This window comes from Peromyscus maniculatus, chromosome 23, assembly GCF_049852395.1.
Source record: "Peromyscus maniculatus bairdii isolate BWxNUB_F1_BW_parent chromosome 23, HU_Pman_BW_mat_3.1, whole genome shotgun sequence".
Taxonomy (NCBI): Eukaryota; Metazoa; Chordata; class Mammalia; order Rodentia; family Cricetidae; genus Peromyscus; species Peromyscus maniculatus.
Genome location: NC_134874.1, coordinates 61,420,781 through 61,438,286, shown reverse-complemented (window position 1 = coordinate 61,438,286; position 17,506 = coordinate 61,420,781). Strand labels below are relative to the sequence as shown.

The following is a 17,506-nucleotide window of genomic DNA, read 5'->3' as shown; positions in this document are numbered from 1 at the left end:
ATACTCAGTAGGGATTGTGCAGAGCTTGACACCCCATTCTTCTACTGCTCCCCTCTGACATAGTTATCATCAAACACACTGGACACACCACCACCCCTGTGACCACACATCCACTCTAGGTACCAGGTCCAGTTTGACCTCACACCCCACATTAAGCAACAGCCATCAGACCATGCTGGGAACATTCCCCCTGTCAGGTCTTCCACAATACCTAGCAATTAGCATTGACAGACCCCCTCCTTCTGCTGAAGACACACCCACACTGCTAGGCATCAGCTTCTACTGGACTCCTTCCTATGCTATACCATGTGCTGGGTCTCAGGCTCTACTGCTAGTTACTGGGCCATGCTGGACATTAACCACTGTCCAAACCACAGTGCATATAAAGTGCTGTGTGTCAGGTTCACTTGAACACAAGCTTAATCACACATGACTTGCTAGGTACCAGACAATGTTGACACACACCCTTACCCCTATATACACTACTGGCCCAGTGAGCACTGGAATTTTAAGGTTCTTCTAGACACCTCCATCCCTGACATATCAAGTTTCTTGCTATCAAACACTACCACTCTGTTCAGATTTCAGTCGTATATTGAAGTATATTGTATGCATATACAATAATTGGCTTCAAGTCTTACCCAAAATAGCACCATTCTGCTGACAATATATATTACTAGACAGGGGCATGAGTCTAAGCACAGCTGAAAATTAGCAGGGCTATTGTGGCAGCAGGATGGATGTAGGAAGAGAAAATTATTAGATGATGCCTGTTATCATGCACAATATCCGGTTTAGGACTGGGGAGTCCTGAGGATGTGATACCCAGTAGGGCATTCAGGCCTCAAGTAGGTGTGCGGCAAAGCCTGAAACCAAGCAGTGTGTTTCAGGCTATAGTGACAGGGGTAGGAGTGTCCAGCCACATGATAACTAGTTGTACATGGGTGGGTTTGGTAGCAGGACTAGGGGGCAGTAGCTAGCAAGGCCTGTTGTGTGGGCAACCCCTGATAGTGGGATGAGTCTCTGTGGGAGAAGAGGGGGATTCTCTGCAGTGTGTCTTATGAACACAATGGTGTATATTGGGTGGCAGCAGTTGGGAGCTGTCTCGATCCATTAGGACATGACACCTAGCAGTCTATGTAGGAAACCAGGGTGGTTTGCAGCCTTGTCTATTCAACAGTAATATATGTGGAACAGTGCTAAAGATGATGATGTTATAAGGAACAGTGTGTGTGTGTATGTGTGTGTGTGTGCATGCACACGTGTGTTCGAACTTGTGGTGAGTGGTTAGAGAGTGTGCTGCATTGTCATGGAGATAGCTGTCTTAGAGAAAATGAGTCAGTGACAAGGGAAATTGAACTCCAGTGTCAATATATTATTAATGAAGTTGATCAGAGGAAGTGTTTTCAAGACATGGACTTGAGAGATTTGGAAGAGTAAGGGTAGAAAAAAAGACATGTGTGGCTTGATGAATACAGGCCTTGGGGAAGAATTTGACTTTATTTTTACTGTACCAAGAAGTCAAGTTTTCTCTTTGCCAACAACACTAGGTATCATCGTCTCTAAGGTGTCCCCACACTTAAAACCCACCCCCATGTTGCTAGTTGTCAGCTTCTACACTGAAAAATGTCTTCTACAGCAGGTGCCAAACACACATGCCTAGGTGTGAGGTCTGGTATGTCAACTGTCCATTAAAGAAAATGCTCCTCTCATACAGTTGGGTAGCTTGTCCTCCACAAGATCAACAATGCAATGGCTAAAGCCCCATGCTCAGGGCTGGGTATCTGGTGATTCTAAGAATCCCCTTACCTACAGCAGCAGAAGCCATAAACAGACCCACATACTATAACACAAGTGTCAGGGGCCAATATTTATATCTTCCCATAGAACCACATATACATACATGGTTAGGTCACATTCCTGATAGGAATCACCTCAGCTACATCAGTGCAACACACCCAAAACTAGGCATCAGATCCTGCTGGGCACCTCTTCCCCTACATCCAAAGGACCACACAGTTACACAGCTAGTTTTCTAGTACTGATACCCCGCCCCTATAGTCAAATGCCTTTTACACAGCCACACACTCACAAACACACTCAGGCACACATCCTTGTATGATCCCATGCACGTGCTCATGCACTCTCATCTAGCTGTCATGTCAACAAGGTCTTCCCCATTCACCCAAAGCCTTATTTACACACAGCTGTCAAAGTGCTGCCCTTCTGGGTGTCCATCCCCTGCAGCCAAACACATACACAGAGACAGACAGAGAGACAGAGACAAAGAGACAGACAGAGAAACACAAAGTCTGAGGTCAGGTCCTGCTGTTCCCATTCCATAACAGACAAAGCTGTCTACTCAGGGCTAGTTGTCAGGCCCTGATACCTTCCTCTTTTTCTATATTCACAGTGCAATATTCTTACACAGCTAGTTTACCAATATGCACCCCTCCCCTATAACCAAATGCTAGGTACACACTCACACACTCAGAAACACATTCAGGCATGCATGCTCCTATAAATGCCTTCACGAATTCAATACACTCTCAGTTAGCTATCAGGTCCTAGAAGATAGCCAACACACACCACATATACTTCTAGGTGTTAAGTCCTGTGAGGTAGAGGTATCAGCCACAAAAAATCAACCTCAAATACACCTCTAGGTGTTAGGTCCTGTGAGGTGTCCCACAAAGATCCAAAACCCTATTTACACACAGCCAACAAGGTGCTTATGCTGCTTGGTGTCCATTACCTACAGCCAATCTCTGTCTCTGTCTCTGTCTCTCCTCTCTTCATCTGTCTCTTTCTCTCCTGTTTCCCCCTCCATCCCCATCCCTCTGTCGCACACACACACACATGTATATATGTACATCTAAGCCCCTGTACTGTTAGGTATACATTTGCCTAGAGCCAAAGACTCCCAATACATGCGATTTGACTGGACTTTCAGGATTATTGTCTCCATTATAGGCAAAGCCAACCCCTCATCAACACACAATACACACACACACACACACACACACACACACACACACACACACACACACTAGTGCATTTACTTGGCACGATCTTTTGGATTTACAGCTTCCTTAGAGCCAAAGCATCTAAACAGGGCCAGGTGTCAGCCTGTGTTAGGTCTACTCTTCCCTACAGCCAATATTCCTCTTATGCAGCTAGGTATCATGACATCCTAGAGATCCACTGCGATACAGTAAAGTCCCATGCACAGGGCTAGGTGTCACATCCTGCTAGGAGCCCCAGACCTGGCAAACACCCAGGCATAGCTTTCATATTCACATAAGGCAAGTGTCAGGTCAGGTATTTGTCTCTAGCCTTACAACCAAAGTTCCACACACACAAACATGGCTAGCTTTTAGGATCTGCTAGGTATCTTCTTCCCCACAGCAACACACCAGGTTAACAAACATACAAACATACAAATGCAAGTATGCGCATATGCACATATGAAAACTATCATGCATGCAGGTCTGTGGGAACCCTTCCCAGGTTGTGAGTCCCCAGAGTTTTTCCCCTAGCCCCATGAATGGAGCTATGGGTTTAGGGGAAGGCTAGGACTTGGCACCTACCTGTGAATGTGTGGTATTGTTGTAGAACTGGGGTCTTCCTCACAGGAATACAAGTAGTCATGTATATGTTTATGGATTTTGCTGTAAGGGTAGGACTACAATGCTACCCTTGACACCTAGCCCTGTGTGGAGAGCTAGGGCTTAAAATAGAAAGAAGTCCATCAGGACTTGACTCTCTCTCTCCGTGTGTGTGTGTGTGTGTGTGTGTGTGTGTGTGTGTGTGTGTGTGTGTAGGGTTGTGCATTAGCTTGGTGAAGTAATGCCTAGTAGGTCTTTACACACCTACCCTATAGCCAAAGACCTTTATTCACATAGATGGCTCACTATCAGTTCCTGCTTGATAAACCCTTCCTTAGTGCCTAGCCAAACTGACACAAATCTCAGAACCTGCTAGGAATATCACCCTATATTGAAAAGACCCACCTATGACTAGAACATCATGTGCTCCTCAGTATCACCTCCCCAAATGCAAAGCTTCAAATATACTGGCCAGGTGTCACATCATGCTAGGTACCCTAATCTCTACAGCTAATGTTACAGGTACACAAAGAGATGGAGTTAGGTCATTCTGACTGTCCCCAGACTTATAATCAAAGACTCTGTCTCTGTCTGTCTGTCTGTCTGTCTGTCTGTCTGTCTGTCTGTCTCTCTCTCTCTCTCTCTCTCTCTCTCTCTCTCTCTCTCACACACACACACACACACACACACACACACACACACACACACACACAACTATGTATCTGTTACTTCTAGACATTTCCTCCCCGCAGGAAAGTCCCACATACACACTCAGGGCTAGACTTCGATTCCTGCTAGGTACAATCTCCCTAGGATGATCTCAGAAGTACATCTAAGAGGATATGGTATCTAGCTGAGGAAGAGGAATATACATACAGCCAAATCTAGACACAAAAGCTAGGTGTCAATTCTTTTGGTATCCATTCCCCTCTGTGTATCTCTATGTTTTATACTCACTTCAGAAGTTTGTGATTCAGAAACAGCTGATGGAGATGACCTCTGGCAATGTCTTTCTGGATCTGGGTTCTCTCACTCAATATCTTTTCCACATTCATCCATTTACACAGAAGAATGGCTTAAACAAAGAGAACTATTTGCTGAGTGTCTGAAACTAGTACTGTGATTTTGCAGTTGCATGCCGTTTACAGAACTCATTTCTTTATTAATGCCTAATGTGGGAGATCAGGCCCAATGTGGGTGTCTCCACCCCTGTACATTGGTCAGGAATTGTGAAAGAAAGGAAACTGAATTAACCATGAAGAGCAAGTCAGGAAAGAGCTGTTCTCTGAATCTGCTAGAGTTCCTCGAAAACTTCCCTAATGATGGACATTGAACAGGGCATGGGGGCCAAATAAACTCTTTCAACCACATTGGGTTATGTCAGGACCTGTCTATCAACAATACAAAGTATACTAAGACAGTATCCCAGGACTGGCCTCAATTTGTAATCCTCCAAACTTCACCTACTGACTGCTGGCTTTAAGAATATAATATAAACATGTATGAACAAATAGAAGCTTTAAGGTTGACTAGATCTCAGGGAGAAAACAAATCAAGGACCAGTGCAATACAATTTCATCAGGTGAGGTTCTTTTACTGAAGTTAATCATTGAATACATCTCAAGTAGACAGATGGAGAAATACTGCTGAATGAGAATGGACACACAAATAGTGCCTGACGGTATATACAGAGACAGGGGAGGAATCTCAGTTTATTTTTTAATATGTTAAGTACCAAACAGAGTATAAATAGAAGAGTGGAATCCTATGACTTGAGGTAGTTAATCATGGGGCATGTGATTAATAACAGTGATTGCTGAAACCTCAGTTTAGGAGGCTGGCAGAGCTGTGAAAACATCATGGCTTGTTCATGCTCTGGATCCAATGTTGGTGAATATACCCACTTCACTCTGTGGAACATGGCTCATGAGGTCAGAATACATGTTAGCATACTGTGATGAGCACACACAACCATTGTAATACACATAACCTGGCTCAGGAGATCAGAGCATGTGGGATATTCTGAATCCTGACCCAGCAGACATCTCATTTCAATTCCTGCATTCTGGTTGATGAGGTCAGAAGGGATTGCCCTCCTAGGTCATCCAGCATCAGGAAGTTATACCATCGACAAACCAGCACTGTATGTCTCCACACCTGAGTTCAAGCAGAACACAGATGAACCTAGCCCAGCCACACTAGGAACACTAAGGATCAATACAAATACTCCCCAACAGAAAGCAAACAGATACATTCAAGCAACAAACTAAATCCAGATGAGCAAGTAGTAACATTAAAATCCAGGACAACATAACTCCTCCCAAAATGACCAGTTCCAAAGTAGTAGCCAACAATAAGAGAGACTTAACCAAATTCAAGGCTGAGTAACATGGAAAGCCCGATGGCAGATGCATGGATCTCCCTGGGAAGGGAAATAAAGGAATATCTCCGGGAGGCAGGTTAGGATGGGAGCATGAGGGTTTGGGCTGGGAGGTGCATGAAGCGGCATTCTACTGAGAGATGATTGGAAGCAGGGAGCATTTTAGGGTCAGATAGAACATGATGCAAGGGAAAGTCCCCGAAATCTACAAGGATGATGCCAACTAAGACTTCTAGTAATAGTGGATGCACAGCTTGAACCAGCCATTTCTAGTGGTTAGTTGATGGCTACCTCAGTTGTCATCGGGGAGCCTTCATTCAGTAACTGATGGAAATACATGCAGAGATTCAAAGCAAAACATTAGATTTCTTTTGGGTGCAGGGAATCCTGCTGAAGAAAAGGAATAAAGATTATAGGAGTCAGAAGGGTCAAGAATACCACAAAAATCAGAAACAAGTAACCTGGGTCATTGGAACTCACAGAGTCTGAACCAACAACCAGGGAGCCTACATAGAAATGAACAATGCCTTCTACATATAAGTGACAGATGTGTAGCTTGGTCTACTTGTATGACTCCTAAAAATGATAGTGGGGCTGTTCCTTTGGCTTTGGCTGGCTCTTGGGAACCTATTTGTGAGTCCCTGCTGTGCACCACTCCGCTTCCTAACACATACTGCTCAGTATAATCCCAATTGGGCAAGTCCTGACTTCCAGAATGGTAGAGAACACGGGAATAAGAGGAGGTATATAGATGGACAAAAAAAACCCGTGGCTATTAATCTGGGAATATATTGGTGTCATTGGGCAGATACTGTTGTGGGATGTGGGATGTGAGTACTTTTGAAGATCTGGCAGATCCAGTGCTGGGTGGTGATTTGGAAAACCCACATGGCAGGGACCAGGTCAAGGAAGGACTGATGCTCCATTAGTGGAAGCAAACTGCCCATGAGTAATGTCCCCGATAGGTAAGGCTTGTTATTATGCATGCCTTTCCTAACCTCACCCAGCAGTTTACTCCCAGCTTGCCCATTGCTGGGACCCCAGGAAAGTTAAAGCACTCTGAGAGCAGTGGGCTATGGAACCCACCTGGTGAGACTTAAGGAGGACAGCTCCACAGTGATGCAAACCCCAGTAAAGCAATGTGGAATGCCATGGCCATTGGCCTTCAGCTGTGTCTTGACCACAGAATACCTCGCATTCTCCCTTGGTTTTAAATCATACTGTGTAGACATTCAGTGTCATATTAATGACCAAGATCTAATATAGAAAATAGTTCCCAAATGATGCTGATCCTCCATGGATTGTAAGAATGAAGTTAAAGACCAAGGCCAAAGAGCAAGTGGCATGACACTAATGACTATGGGGTCTGCTCATTGCTGGCTCATTGCCCAACAGAAAGAACCAGATGGCATCCATACCACGAGAGATCTATAACAATAAAAGCTAGCAAAGTGGGAGTTTGGATGAAGGTAATAGGTTCCATAGCAGTCCATGCCAGGAGCAGCTGAGTGGGTAAGAGGCCTTGGGACTTCATTTCCTACACTAACACACCTTATACCAAGCAAGTGTTCCCCAATCACTAAGGAGCAACTGGGGATCTGTCTTTTCTGCAGCCATCACTGAGCCAGTCCTGGACACCTCTCTGGTACCCTGACTGACATGTGGACACAAATGAAGATTCTGACTCCACCTTGTATTGATGACTTCTCAGGGATCACATGGTTCTGTGGGAAAGACAAAGGGAGAACATTACCCATTTTGAGTTCTTGTGAGACTGTTGGCCTCTCCTTTCATCTAAACACTCCCCTTCAAATCAAGATTGGGACTGAAATTCAGAATCTCAGAGCTCAATGAACACTGGCTTGAAAATCATCTGCAGCCCTGGTTTTCCCTGGTTCACACTTATCCAGTTCTTAAATTCTCAGAAGAATTTAGGTGATGGGATGAACATTACCTTTGCATTTAGATTTTACAGTATTGGCTGGTAAACCAGGGGCCTAGGGTTACATATCTGCACTGCCCCGGTCGTCATCCCTTATGCCAAGATCTGAAAACAAAGTAACCCTGACTTGGGCATGACATGCCTGATATAGGCCCTCCATCTGCTAGGGAAATCATTGACCTTTCTGATAATTTTTTTGGTCACTGAAGGCAATCCCAATTAAACTGAATCAGACAGAATTAGAAAAGCCCAGGTTTAATGGTTAAAGTGTTACCAGATGAATCCCCTGCACCTCAGAGAGGAGACAGTGACAGGAGACTGGAAGAACCACATGTCTGTTTTCTGTGATGCAGTTCTGGCTGAGGAGCTGTGTTTGGCAGGCTTTGAAGGGGTAGATTTGGGGAGGAACTCTGTATGGCAGGTTTGAAGGGGCAGGTTTGGGGAAAGAGATGGGAGGAGAGTTAAGATGGATCTTCCACCAGACTCCTTCCAAACATTCCAGACTCTTTGGGTATAGGCAAGCCAGGGTGCCAGGGGATGAGGTGGAGCTCCCACTAAAATTTTCAAGACTCTTTGTGTATAGGGTTAATGGTTCAAGTCTGACTACTTCCTTCAGGCATGGGGTGATGTGGGGAAGAGGAGTTGGGAGTTGCTTGGCTCACGTACAGCAGGAGGTGTGAGGGGAGGAGCCTCCAGTCAATTGTCATCCTGGAGACCTCAGGCATCTGTTTCCTGAGGCAGCAATGAACACAAGTTTCTATGAAAAAATAGATCATTAACATTTGCTCTGTAAAGAAGAATGTACAGAGCAGAAGAGCACATAGACCCTTTATTGGGACATCTTAGAAAACAGAGGGTTGCTGGATGTCATTCTGTATGTGGTGAATGTGTGTGTTGCTCTGATTTGGTTGATAAATAAAATACTGATTGGCCAGTAGCCAGGCAGGAAGTATAGTGTAGGTGAGATAAGCAGGGAGGAGAATTCTGGGAACAGGAAGATTGAGTCAGGAGTGACCAGCCAGACACAGAGTAAACAAGATGTGAAGGCAGAACTGAGAAAAGGTACCAAGCCACGTGGCTGAACATAAATAAGAACTGTGGGCTAATTTAAGAGTGAGAGCTAGTCAATAGTTAGCCTGAGCTAATGGCTGAGCAGTTTTAATTAATATAAGCCTCTCTGTGTTTACTTGGGTCCAAGTGGCTGTAGGGCCACAGTAGCCAGGCAGGACCAAGAAAACTTTAGCTACAAATTGCACCCAATGGGTCGAGTTTGTACCTGAATCTTGAGAATATTTAATAAGCAATTCTAAATGGGACCCCAAACAGGTTCCTGCTTCATGTGTCATGTGGGTGGTGAGATGCCACACCATGTGGGTTTGAGGTACGTCTTGGAGGGTTTGTGGCATGTGGGCTTGACCTGCAGCATGGCAGTAATGAGGCATTTCCAAGTTGCACATTACACTGCATGGTAAATTTAGCCTCTGCTAATAAAAAAAAGAAAGAGAGAGAGAGAGGGGGAGGTAGGGAGAGAGGGAGGGAGGGAGGGAGGAAGGAAGGAAGGAAGGAAGGAAGAAAGGAAAGAAGGAAGGAAGGGAGAGAAAGAAAGAAATAAAGGAAGGAAAGAAGGAAGGAAGAAAGAGAAGGAAAAAAGAAAGAAAAAAAGAAAGAAAGAAAGAAAGAAAGAAAGAAAGAAAGAAAGAAAGAAAGAAAGAAAGAGAAAGAAAAGAAAAGGTTTTGGGGCTACAAATGGTTGGATGGAAGCATAGACCCACTGCTCCCCATAGTTCTGCCATGTTGGGAAGCTGGGTTGGGCGGAGTCAGCAGCCAAGGCTTCTGCTTCAGTACTAGCCAATGCAGTTTAAAGCAATAGTTACACAATAAGGCAGATTCAGATGGAACAAGACTTTAAATGGTTTACAATGTGTGTAAAAATGTATGTAGGCTTGGAAGAGAGAAGAAAGTGAATATAGACAGTTATATAAACAAATAATTTTAAAAAATAGTCTTTAAAGAGACAGTAAAAGTAATATAAAAATAAGCCACGTAAAGATGGATATTACACAGAAAATCTGGATTGTGTTGTCTTTGATATTTTTAACAGCAGAAAGACATTCAATTGTAAAATATGCTCAGGTAAACTAATATGTATATTTTAAAGGCAACTTGACTTTAAATTTTGGATGTAAGGATATGTCACTTTGGAAAGGAGGCTCTGCTTTTGTTTCCACAGTAAGCAAGAGGCTATGGATTTGTTCCAGATGAAGATACATCAGGTTTGACTAGCCAAGACCCCCTGAAAGGTCTCCAATGACACCATGTCCGAGATGATCCAACATCCAGAACAGTTTCAAGGCAACCCCTCGAAGCCTACCTGGGCACACACTGCATGCCAATTTAGGTGCTTTCCCAACCTTCTTGGTATAAAGTTAAACAACCCTGTTGCCAGGGGTCTGAGACAGGCTAGTTCTGTGAGAGGCTGTGTTGTCGGAAAGCCTATGAAACCATGTCAAACGCTGGCCATTCTCAGTGACTCTAAGCACCGTTCCCAGAATAGGAAAAGGAAAGCATGTCCATTTATGTATGAGGTGAAATTTAAGGATGAGAACATCATCCTGAACGTTCAGGTCCTGGTATTTTGTCCATGGCAAATGATAAACCAAGGCAATTTCCAGTTTTCATCTGCACTGCAGAGACTCAGTGTTTTCATGGCAAACACATGGTCCTTGGGAATGCTAAAGAAGACATGAGCATCATTGATGCCATGAGCACCTTGGGTCCAAGAAGAGCAAGTTCAGCAAGAAGCTCACCACTGCCAACTATGGCACAGCTGTGACAGTTCTGAATGACATACACCGTCAACACCAGACTGTCCCATCTACAGCTAAAAAGGGCACCCATCCATCTGTGGCACCCATCCTTCTGCTATTCATATCTTATAGTCCTTGAGTCCTGTTGCTCTTCTTTGGGTTTGTAATTTCCTCATTCCCCTGAAGTGGAGCTGGATTGCACAGTTAAGTTTGTGGTTATGAGTAGAAACTAAATAAGGGAAAGAAAGACATCATATTGTAATAAGTAAATACCTTCTATCCAAAGGGTTTTATTTTGCCAAGCAGAGGAGAGGCTGGGAGGAGCTGGTAGTTCAATCTTTTGGTAGCAACCTGAAGAGCCAGACAAACACTAGAGCTGTCAACTTCCTTCCGACGCTCCTTTGATGCTAAAGCATCTGTATGGTGATTCCTAAATGCCTTCCTAAACACCTCCCGACAGCTTCCCTCTTGAACACATGCAACTCCTCCAGACATTTGCTGCTGCTGTGGAAGTCTGTTAGTGCTGCTAGGCAAGGGAACCTCTGAATGTTACAATCTATATAGAGAAGTGAAGAGGCCTAACTCAACATTAGTGCAGCCATGACAGGCTGCAAACTAACAACAATATTAGAACTAGGCCTCACTATTACAGTAACTAGGAAAAAGCCACAAATATACCCTGAAGGAGATCAATCAGAATTGAGACAAACAAGTACTAAGTGCTCTAGAACATTAAGGAGAGCTTATATAATTTGTATATAGATTGGCAATTTCTTTGCAGCCAGTACCAACCACTGTTTGACAAAACTTCTGTTACCTTACTCCTGCCCAATCAATCAGGAGTCCAACTCCCATCTGAATCCAGAATTCCCCCAAACCCCCTGCCTCAACTGAGCTCGATGCTTTCCCTGATCCAACTGCTGTGTCAGAATGGATGGAGAGCCCAAGCTGGATCTTGCATTAAGATTCTTTGCTTTTGCATATGAACTCGGATACCAGTGGTCTCTGAGGGGCTCATGACATGGACGTAACAGGAAGTAGGTTGTAAAAGGAGAAATTGGCATCTGTGTTCATTTCTGAAATTGTATCGTGGATTAAATGTGGTACAGAGATTTGCTGGGGGTTAAGATCAAGACTGTGATTTTTTTTCCATCCTAGCATCAGACTGCTTAGTTATAAAGTAGGTGTTTTATTAGATCTGTTTACCATTATATTGTGAATTGACTTAGTAGTCAGAAAGATAACCTCTAGCCTTTGCCTGTCATGACTAGTTGAAACTGGTAACTAAAATCTTTATGAACTCCCTTTGTTCTCATAGTTTCAAGAGACCGTAAATTATATATTATCTGTTATGTAAAGGATTAAGTGACCACAGTGAGGTAGACCGTGGCAGGATGTGATAAACTGTGCCATCTAGGGGTTTCTCTCTCTCTCTCTCTCTCTCTCTCTCTCTCTCTCTCTCTCTCTCTCTCTCTCTTTCATGAGCTCACGCGTGCACGCACTCACACAGTGCACATCTAGAAAAGTGACTATGAGATGGGAGAAGGGAACCTAAAGGGAGGGAGGGAGGCAAAGAGGATAATGGTGTGTATATGAGATGAACGCAGAAAGTCAATCTGTTTGGGGCAGGAGAGAGGGAAGGTCTATTTGATGGGGTGGAAGGTGCTCCAACCCTGAATCATGCCCTAACACTGAAAAGATCTATTTTTAATAAAATACATTTACTTCTGAAGGCTGTAAGAGCAAAGAATGGGTTGAAGCTCCTAATAGCCTGTCTGGTATCTTACAGAAAGAGACACAAATGCCGTATGGGTCAAGTGCATGAGATCACTGTGCACCAACTGAAGACAAATGAGGCCTTTGCTCCAGGCCAGCAAGAGAAGCTGGTCTGCAACCCAAGAAAAATTGAAACACAGTAGGAGTTTCTCTTCCAGAGCTGACAAGCACTCTAGAAAAGGTATAGTAACCTAAAAGAGGGGCTCTGAAGGATGAAGAGGAGTTTGTTCATGAGACTGGCCAGTAGAAGGAGGGTGTGGTAGTCTTTTCTGCCTGCTTTTATAAATGAAGTTTTATATCAAGGCAGAAATACTGCATGTGGCCACTTTTGCTACAGTACCAAAAATGAATGGTCACAAGAGAGGCTGAGGGCTGACGAGCTGTGATATTTAACTCTTGGTCACTTCCATACATTTGACACCTCTGACTTTGCAGAAGTGTGACTCAGCACTTGTGTCTTTCATAGGGTCCTACTGATATTGAGTGGAAGTTTGCACGAACAAAGCTCTAGATAGATACTTTGATGAAGGTAGAACTTGCTGCCTCTTTTCAAAATTATCCCAACCTTAAATCATTTCTCTATCTTGGCAACTGATTTAACAACACCTTTGTTGGGATTTTGCCACAGTCCAGCTGCATGACCACACATGCTCAGTTCAGGAACTACTCAGGGGGTCTGGAGTCTTGTGTCTTAAGTCATCAGTGTGTGCTGGTGATTACGTATGTGTAGTGTGGTCAAGCAATCTAGCATGCATGGCGTAGCTCTGTAAGCTCATCTGCACCTTTAAGACCTCACCTCCTCCCAGTCTGTTCTGTTGTCCCCGCCCCCCACCATCTTTCTTTCTCTCTCCTTCCCCAGGCCTGGTTCTCTTGTTCCCCCTTAACCCTCTTCCTCCTAATAAAGCTCTGATACTGATACTGGGGTTTGTCGTGGCCATGACCTTTCCTCACAGTATCCAGTGCTGGTAACTAGCACAGATTATCATTATTACAACCTTCAGGACCAAAGGTGACCCTGATGGAAGACAGAGGAGGCACAACTTGAGGAGCCTCACAGTGAGACTACAATAAAATCTGTTTTCCTGGACACAAACTGTTTTCCTCCTTTCTCTTCTGCATGACAGTTCTTATCTTAAAAATCATAAACTCACTCAACCATATGCTTTTGTTATTTCTCAGCCGTGAGCCACTAATCCGTTTTACATGCCGCATGTTTACCAAACCACGTGGGCAGGTGAATGATAAGGGTGCAGTCCCATTGATGCAAGCTCCTTGTCCATGCTGAGTCACAGGAACGCAAAGCTGATGACCTGATACAAAATCAACATTGTTATGTACAGCTTCCTCACTGGGATAAACAGAGCCAGTTCTGCGGAATAGAAGTCAACTCTAATCTAGTTTTCTGTGGAATTGACTTGACTAGGGTCCCTGTCCCATACAAGCAGCTGTGTGATTTTGAGAAAGAACTATCTGGTTGTCATTTTAATTTTCTCCTTTTTGCAATAAAGCAGCGCTATCTGGTGGCCTCCAAGAGCGCCAAATGGGATTTCTGTTAAGGTAAGAGGATGTGAGGCTAGGTCAGTAAGATGAGGCAAGGTGAGACAGAACAAGAACTATGGAATGGTAGGTGTGCAGCTCTGGCCACAAGGCCTCCCTCTGTAACTTATGAGCATCCCACTTGTCCTGTGCTGAGCTGGAAGTCTGAGATGTGCAGACCCCAGTGTTGAGAGGCTCCACAATATCTGTCCCTTTGAGACACTACAGACCTTTGAGACACTGCAGACCCACCAAAGCCACATCTCACCAGAAAATACCAGCCTCCAAATAGAGCCACATGCAACACATCCAATGATAAATGGCATGTGAGGCTTAAGCCCGCCCCTGAAGAACTCCGGCCCAATGAGCATCCGGGCAGAGACTCTAAACCTCCCCTATTCCACCTTGGTCTTCCTGCCTGTGACATTGAGCATGCTCAGACTTGAGGTCGTTAAGGAAATTCTGAGGAGCTGCTGAGCCGTTGTGGAGGGGGTCTTTGGAGTTCATCTGGTGAGGGCAGTCCCAGGCCAGGGTAGTCAGGCTCAGGGTCTCCTCAGAATCTGGACTTCCTCAAAGCCCCTGTTCTGGGGAAGCTAAGGTGAAGACAAACCTGCCTTCTTGACAGCAGTCTCCTCTTAGACCAGGTCTAGTGAGGCCGTCTTCTCAGAGCCTGGAGACTCCTCACAGCCCAGTTCTCATGAGGCTGAGATGCCCTCAGTGAAGATCCAGGATGGCAGGCTGCAGTTCTGAAAAAAATTGTCGGCTCTCATCCAGATTATGATGGGCTTGACGTTTTCCGTATTTCTTTACTTCGTCTTAGTTCCTGTGGGATCTGCAATATCCCATTTCTCATTCCTTATGTGAGTAACTTTAATAATCTCATTTTTCTTTGCTAGTGTGCCTAGAGATTTATCAGTGTTGCATAGATAGATGTCTTTTTCTTACCTCTTGTCATGTTTATTTTCAATTGATTGAATTTTAAAAATTGACTAGAGGCTTCTTAATCACTTTGTTTTTAGTATTTATATAAAATTTATGTCATAGATTACAAATCTACTTAAGTCAGGTGTTAAGTATTTCATGTCTATAATCCAAGCCCTTGGGAATTAGGATTCCATGAGTTTGAGAACAGTGTGGGTTACACACGTAGCACTGGATACACTGCTACAGAGTGAGATCTTATTGTAGAACATACAAACAAAATCCGAATGTGTTCACTTTCATATGAAATAATTTAATATTTTAGTTTTTTTCTAATCATGGTTTAGCTTATTCCATAAATTTCGTTATATTTTATTTCTACTTCAATTATTTTACTTTCACTATGACTTTCTTTTTTAATTTATTGATTATTTTAAGAATGAAATATTTAATTTTTATTTATTGGGGATTATCAAGATACTATTCAATTATTAACTTGTGTTTTAATTTCCCTGTAGTCAGATTGCACACATCACTTATATCAGGTCTTTTATGTTTATTTAAACCTGTTTAGTAGCTTGTAACGTGGAGTATGTTGAAAAGTGACGTGTGTGTTCAGGAAATGCTGTCTTAAGCTGTCATTTGAGGAGGTGTTTTGTAAATGTCTGTCAGGTCTTTCCCACATCTCCATCACCTCTCCATCATCTCTCCATCATTAGTGGCATTGGGAGCTGCTGTATCATGCAGGTCTAGTATTGATGGTGTATCGAAGCTAGGGGCCTTGAACCTGACCAACACCCACTACACAACGAACATTTGCAAGTGAAGCTGTTGGACTTCCCTCCTTTTGTTCTGTCAACTCCCATCTCCAACTTTAATTGTCGATTTGTCAGTTTCCATCCACTTTCTCATCCAGGTTGGAGGATTCGTAGTTAAATACTTTTCAAGTGGAATATTCTGTCTGCCTGAAAAATTGATCCCTTTTTACCACACACATGTATATTATAATATTTGTGTTATTCAGAATGGATACTTTCCCTAGTAAAAATTACTGTTCAGCAGTTTACTTTGGTAGCATCATAGGTACTAGGGCTTTTTTAAGAATTCTGCCTTTTCCTGCCTCATTACTCTGACACTCTGCCCATACATTTGTTTTCTATTCATCATAGAGTGAAATCCTGTGCGGTTGTTTATCTTCTCTGGTGATTTCTCCCATGTAGAACTTTATGTTTAATGCAGTTACATGGTTAGTTTGAGTCTTCTCTCTTGATTGTTTTAAGTTCACTGTTTCTGTCCAAAATGTCTTTTGTGTCTGGGTTTGGGTTCAGTTTATCATTCTATTTATCCCCTCACCTAGCTTGTTATTTAGACATCTTTTTAAAAAAAAATAATAGCTGCTTTTCAGGCACTGAAGGACCGAGAGCTACTAAACTCAGAGCTCCTTCCTTGCTAAACATGCCAGAAAGCTGCCAGACCTCTGGAGCTCATCCATTGTGTGTTATATCAGCTGAGCCAATAATAGTTATATTTTACAGATTATTGATGGTGTACTGAAGCCAGGGGCCTTGATCCTGACCAACATCCCATTACACAGTGAATATTTGCAAGTCAAGCTGTTGGACTTTCCCTCCTCTTGTTCTGTCGACTCCCATCTCCAACTTCAATTGTGGATTTGTCAGTTTCCATCCACTTTCTCATCCAGGTTGGAGGATTCATAGTTAAATAATTTTCTGCCTGAAAAATTGATCCCTTTTCACCACACACATATATATATTATAATATTTGTGTTATTTAGAATAGATACTTTCCCTAGTAAAAATTACTGTTCAGCAGTTTCCTTTAGTAGCAGCATGTATACTAGGTCATTTTAAAGAATTCTGCCTTTTCCTGCCTCATTACTCTGACACTCTGCCCATACATTTGTTTTCTATTCATCATAGAGTGAAATCCTGTGTGGTTGTTTATCTTCTCTGGTGATTTCTCCCATCTTGAACTTGATGTTTAATGCAGTTACACGGTTAGTTTGAGTCTTCTATCTTGTTTTCAGTTCACTGTTTCTGTCTAAAATGTCTTTTGTGTCTGGTTTTGTGTTCAGTTTATCATTCTATTTATCCCCTTACCTAGCTTGTTATTTAGACATCTTTTAAAAAAAAATAATAGCTGCTTTTCAGGCACTGAAGGCCTCAGAGCTACTAAACTCAGAGCTCCTTCCTTGCTAAAAATGCCAGAAAGCTGCCAGACTTCTGGAGCTCATCCATTGTGTGTTATATCAGCTGAGCCAATAATAGTTTATATTTTACAGATTATTTGTGCCAAAATTTCTGTCTTTTGTTATGGTGGAATTCAAGACTTTTGTAAACCTCTCTTAATTAAATACGCATGATGAATGACAATATGGTGATGGAACACTGTACCTTTTAATGACTAAAACTGATGAAATGCTAAGAAATCCCTTATAAAGTTTAAATTTTATGCAGATTTATTTGCATCAACTCTGTACAACTCAGGTTTTTTGCATGATCCAATTATTTTATAT

General features: G+C 43.1%; 1 protein-coding gene and 1 pseudogene across 3 annotated transcripts in view; one reads left to right on the top strand and one right to left on the bottom strand.

Moving 5' to 3' along the window:
- Positions 1-17,506, bottom strand: part of LOC102912766 (serine/threonine-protein kinase PLK1-like) — a 203,106-nt pseudogene that overhangs the window by 35,612 nt on the left and 149,988 nt on the right. Inside the window, exon 2 of the transcript XR_013047585.1 lies at positions 8,501-8,529. The product of XR_013047585.1 is annotated as a serine/threonine-protein kinase PLK1-like (transcript). The remainder of the gene's footprint in view (positions 1-8,500; positions 8,530-17,506) is intronic.
- The window catches only part of LOC121826437 (cytochrome P450 3A25-like), an 87,498-nt gene continuing 84,479 nt past the window's right edge, over positions 14,488-17,506 (top strand). For both annotated transcript variants that reach the window (XM_076560872.1, XM_076560873.1), the window contains exon 1: positions 14,488-14,909. The gene's annotated coding sequence lies outside the window, so the exon portion shown is untranslated. The remainder of the gene's footprint in view (positions 14,910-17,506) is intronic.